The sequence below is a fragment of the Nasonia vitripennis genome, chromosome 3, assembly GCF_009193385.2.
Source record: "Nasonia vitripennis strain AsymCx chromosome 3, Nvit_psr_1.1, whole genome shotgun sequence".
Taxonomy (NCBI): Eukaryota; Metazoa; Arthropoda; class Insecta; order Hymenoptera; family Pteromalidae; genus Nasonia; species Nasonia vitripennis.
In genome coordinates, this window is record NC_045759.1 from 14,157,060 (window position 1) to 14,163,059 (window position 6,000).

The window sequence follows — 6,000 nt, forward strand, 5'->3', positions numbered from 1 at the left end:
TTGTTGTGGAGCAAAATTATATCGTTTGAAACGAAAGAGCGAAAAAAAAATTCATCATGGTGAAAGTCATAAAGTTCGTAAAGAATGCACCTGTTTTGAAAATTTCTTCATGAGAATAAATGTTCGAGACAGCAGCCCATCATCAGGGTACGTAAATCAAACAAAAATTCAAAAAGTGATCAAAGTCTGAACATTGAGATTGGCGTGAGATGAAGCTTCGCGTATGAAAATACGTGAAAAAATTGTAATCCGAAATAAATTAAAACTTCGAAATAGCCTTCGCTGTATAGAAAGGTATTAAGAGGCTCGATAATAATTCGGAGCAAGAAATCGATCGTGAAATAATGGCGTAATGTCAGCATCGCATTAAGCTGCCGTAAACTACCCTATCATCCCTTCTTCGCTCGTAATTTCTCAATTTCCCTACACCTAAGCAGTATAAAAATTGATCCGCGAAACAAGTTTTACTATTCCGAGCCGATAAAATTACGATAAACTCCGGAGCAGATGATCTAGTGTTTCACTCGTATAAACTTTCTTTCTTGTTTACACAAACAGTATTTCGTTAAGTTAAAAACACGAGATGATTTTAGCCAACGCCATACCTGCATTTTCACGTAAACGACAAAAATTCAAAGCATTTCACAAAGCATACTGGAGCCTACGTACAACGCAAAAATTTGCTCATAAACGCCAAAACGCTGACATCGTTCCATATAAAGTTTCGGTAGCTTTTCACATTTCGCGCATTTTATCCGATCCCGATACGACATTCATCGCATCGTCCGAATACCTCCCAAAACTGTCGAACTCCAGGTCGAAACGCTTAATTTCGCAACACACAACCCGGCCGCTTTAGAAGCAATTTCGCTGCGCGTTCGTAAAAAAATTATTACGAAAAAAATGTCGGCATCAAAAACCACCTCCGCACTTACGGGGCTTTCAGAAAGTTAAAGAAGCCACGATAACAGCACAGTGCGAGATGAAAAATAAAAACACTTTTACAGCTCCGCGGCCAAAGTTAAACTCGGCTATACAGCAGAACCGCGCGCTGCTCAGAAATCTCGCTCGGCAACTTTACAATTACAAGACATCCCTACCTGCGTGATCGTCGCTCCTCGTCTTCCAGCAGGTTCCTTCGGGCCGCAACGATCTCTCTCTCTCTCTCTCTCTCTCTCTCTCTCTCTCTCTCTCTCTCTCTCTCTCTCCCTCCTTCTTCTCCTGGCACCCGTTAATTAACGAGACACGCGCGCACTCTTGTTCACGATTAATTAATCGCGGCTCTAATTAATCGCAACTACTCCACGGAACAGCAGTCATGCCGTGAGCTTCTTTATCTCGGAGAATAAGGCGCAAGCCGTGACACCTGTAGATCCCGCACTGGCTGCGGAGAAGAGATTCTCTCTCCGGCACACTAGGCGTTTGTGTACCGAGTTTCGGAATGGTTTCCTTCGAAAAGATACGCCGTGCGGGGTAGTGTCAATGTCAGCGAGATAACGCGGCCGCGTCCGGCACACATAACGCCGTCGTCATTACCGCTCGGTCTGTACGGATGATGATGATGCTGCGGCTGCGACCCACTTCTATTCTACGATGTATCAACTCTATCTTCTCTACGTCTACGCGCGCTACTCGCTCGTCGAGCTTTCTTTACGTCGTTCGAATTTTTTTTTCAAAATCCCCTTCAGCATACAGGCATCGAATCTTTTGTGCGTATACTTTGTATTGTGACGTATACGGAAATTTGATTAGGACGATTGTAACTGAAAATCGCGAAGGTAAGAGCGGAGCAGGACGGCGCGTGCTAAGACACATGCGGGCTGCTGAGCGCGCGGCCTGCTACTGAGTTCGCGTTCCGATAACACGTTGGCGCAAAGCCCGCGAGAGAGCCGTCGTCAGTCTGCGCGCGCGCACTCTTAAACACGTCTGTGTGCCGCGCGTTGACTTGAGGGCGCAAGCTCGCCAGCTCGAGCCGGTGTGTTGCGGCCAAGGGATGTGTGTGAAGCTTTGGGTTTTTTAGGTTATCGCGAAATTTTGCGGAGTTTCGAGTGGGAGATGTGCAGCTTTTGAAAATGGACATTTTGGTTTTGGAAAAGTTTTCTTTGCGAGTGTTTACTATACTTTTTTAATCAACTTATTTACGATAGAAGCGCATTGAAACTGCATTCGACTTTCCCCAGCCGGTTCGTTAAACTTTCGAACTGGCAACGGACAAATAAAGCCGACTATACTTTTTCGGATTCGTCGAAATAGTTATACACAACGCGCGTGCGTCAATGAAAAAGGAAACAATATAAAAAGTATGGAGAATCCGCGAGCTTAATCCAGATTTAATGGTCCACCTGTGGCAACAGTGTTGCTAATTTATTACGGAAACATGTGTGGAGCCAGAGTTTTTGCCAGACTGTTTGAAAAGTCGAGTTTTAATACCGGCCGCCTTGGCCGACTCCGCCAATCTTTTTTCTTTTACATGACGCTTTTCGAGCGGGTACTGGATTGTAAACAAACATCGAAAATAAATTGTTGTTTAAGAGAATACGAAAATGATTGATCGTCTCGGGGGCAGTTTTTTCGAAATGAAAAAACAAAAATAATCATTCACATCGCTTCATTCACACCGTTCCGCAACTCACACTCATTAGCGTCGCTCGTATCTCACTGACGCCAACAGCAGCAGCAGCAGCAGCGACGCTAACAAAAACTCGTAGAAAGCTCACAGCCTATCCCACCACTCAAAGCTCGCATCAGGTGGATCGATGCATCCGACACGCAGGATGCAGAATGCAGCTGGTGCGCGATAAGAATGGTCATAATCGATGATCCGAGGCCGAGGCAGTTTCGCTGCTGGATCTGAAAATAGTCGTCCTAGAAGATGAACGAAACGTGCTATGCACGTAGAGAGAGATGAGATATTCGACAGGAAATGCTCTAATTTTAGGCGAGAGAACCTGAGTCGGAAGATTCTCGCGATTGAGTTGGACTCGTGGGATGCGTGGGAGTCTTGTTTTTTGTAACATGCAGCGCAAAACATTAGAATTGAAACAATAATTGTGTGTAATTATTTATGGAGTGATAGAGTGGAATGCTACGTATATATTTTAATCGTGTTGGCGCTGGGTAACCGTAAAACAAACGATATTATTGATCGATGTTAGTAAAAAGGGACAATTATGCGACGCTTTATGAAAACGCTTCTGCCTGCAGATTATATTTTCACTATAAGATTCTACTATCAAAGAAAACGCACTAGTTGAAAAGCACTTCAGCGTCGAAGACAAGAGCTTACGATTAAAACTCATGCCTAAAATTGTTTGAAACAGAAATTTAATTACTATTCTAAAAGCACTGCTGAAACTCGAGCTACAAATTATTTTGCGTTTGGAATGTGGCCAGCTGTAGTCTTTCAAAAATAGCGATCGTCAATCGATAAAATGCAACACGTTCGTGGAGCTTTCTACGTTGTTGAAATCCTAAGAAATCGCAAAAACTCTCTAACAAAAATGAAAATCCAAATAAACACTTATTCCCAGCCATCCCGCAGCCTCGTTCCTTTTTCTGAATCACCCCACGTAATATATCTCAAAAACTGGACACAAAACCTGCATCCCTACTGCGGCTACTGTCTTTTTTAACGTGCGCAACTAGCGGTGCGCGCTTTAATATACAACGCCGGGACGATAAGGCGTCACTCGGTATGATGCTGCTATATACTGTATAACCGAGTGGGCCTCCGGCGGCGACGTCCGAGTGGCAATTTCGTTAAATCGCCCAGTGTGAGTGGCGCGCTGCGACTCATAAACCCGTGGCGCGAGAACGCTCGCGCAGCGTGTATAAGCGATTTATGTATAAAGTCCGGCCGGTCGCGCGCACGTGCGGATTCTCCCGACGATTTGCAATTAGCCCTTTTGTCTTTGATATTGCCGACAACTCGAGTGCACTGACGCTGTTATGTTTTCGCGTTGTTTGACTCGCGGTGCACATAATGGGATTTGTTGATGTGTTCTTTGTCGAATTAGTGGCGAAGGTGTTTAGGTTCGCGATGATTAATTGATTGATTGTGTCAACATAATGATTTTTACTAGTGGGAAAATCAAAGTAATTACGAACAATCACTAACTGTAACTTCTCCAATGTTGAACATATCCTAAAATCTATCCCACAAATCGTCTATATTACCTCTGCGGCATATCTCCATAAAGCTCATCGAAAGGGTCGATACCCCGAATACATACACAGCGAAAGCCATCGTATTCCTCGCGCGCAATCGCTCAATCATCGGCGCAGAGCAAAAGAATAGAGGAGAGCATTATCGAGAAGCTCACGGAGTCGTATAATAATGGGATTTGGCCGCGAAAAAGTAAGTATCCGAGGAGTTCGACGGGCGATATTCGCGTGCGGCACGATATCCTTCGCTATATAACCCGCGTATAATGCCGCCCAAAAGCTAATCGGTCGCTTGTGCTCTTTCGCTCTATGTATGCTAGTGCTTCCGTACGAGTCAATTTCGAATGGGCTTCGAGAGAGTCGGCTCGAGTGCGGCGCGACGACGTCGCCAATATGGTATTGTCTTACGTGAATTTTTCGTTAAATTTTTTTTTTCAAGTTGTAATCATGCAATATATGATTTTCTAATTCGTTGCCATATTATATATAGTAGTAAAAATATCATGATTTCGTAAAAAAGTTCTAATCTTTCTATTCAATTCTATTCAGTTCTATTCAATCGCGTAGAGGTAAGAGAATTGAAGCTACTGAAGGAATTTTTACGAATACCCTACACATATTTGTAATATAGTAACACGGATCACGTGTGTGCAAGTAATCTATGTCATGTAGGATTGATTTGAATATTGTTTTTTTAGAAAATATTCAACACAGTTTTTGCAAATCCATAATAATAAATGTCGCGAAAAGAGGTGAATGCTTGGGATAGCATATTGCCCGAGAGGATTCATCATAGATACCCGTAGGCTACTTATAAGAGTTTTCATTTTATCGTGAATTTCGAAAGCTTTAATAACTGGAGCATCCTTTGACGTATACACCCACAGAGTTGTACATGAATATGCCGAGGGACGTTTTATGAATCTATAGTAGGAATTTGTTCGCTCACGCATCACCGCCACATGAATTTTCAATAAGCCTTCGGTCTACTGATAGGTCACATATGAATAGGGTATTATAGATTTCAGTTTTCGAGGTCTCTTTTGATATAATGAATAACTAGTGCTTTATGATCCTTTAAAATTGAATTTACGCCCTAGTTCATGCAGTGGCAAACGACAAATTACCAGTTCCATAAAAATATTTGAAAATTGATTTGTAAAAAATAATTAATTTTATTAAACTTACCATCTCGATTATAGTTTCCACAAGTTCTGTTTCCAAACTTAAGCCCATCTTCTCAGCAACTTCTGTAAAAGACAATGTCTAGTTAACGTTCCTTTATAATATACATTTATCATTTATAAAATGAAGAAAAGTTACACTGAATCACTCAAGTTTCATAAGAATATGCATGAACGATCCGTATCTGCTTTCCCAGACGTAAGGAAAACTATATCCCGCATTCAAATATACTTTACTGTAAAAACAATCTAAATCAAGTTTAAAAGGCGAAAAAGGTGGACTGTACGATTTGACGGACTTTTATTGCAGCCACAGGCGAAAAATGCCAAAATCACGAATACCATACCTCTATTCGTGCACATGCACATAGTACAGCTGACGAGTTATAGGTATGCACGATTGACGGACTGAATCGCAGAGATAATTCTTTTGTTTTGCGCTTCCGACTCGGCGAGATGGGCGAGTAAAATCTGCTGACATCGATCTATGTTCCCTATTTCCTTCTGGATTTTTCACTTTCTCTTTTTTCACAGGAGAATAAAAGTAAGTGATATGAATTCGCGATAGCGCGAGTTTCGATTTTGTAGGAATATTTTCGTATCACTGTGCAGAATGTTTCTCTCGCATTTTATATTTTATGAATTCCCGATT

At 42.1% G+C, this 6,000-nt stretch overlaps 1 protein-coding gene across 4 annotated transcripts in view; it reads right to left on the reverse strand.

The window, feature by feature from the left end:
* Positions 1-5,409, reverse strand: part of LOC100117395 (calcitonin gene-related peptide type 1 receptor) — a 167,856-nt gene extending 162,447 nt beyond the window's left edge. For 3 of the 4 annotated variants that reach the window (XM_031927682.2, XM_031927686.2, XM_031927685.2), the window contains exon 1: positions 1,101-1,844. The gene's annotated coding sequence lies outside the window, so the exon portion shown is untranslated. Of the gene's footprint in view, positions 1-1,100; positions 1,845-5,352 lie in introns of those variants that run through there. The other variant, XM_032598069.1, reaches the window with a different exon arrangement.
* Between the last annotated feature and the right edge of the window lie 591 nt (positions 5,410-6,000).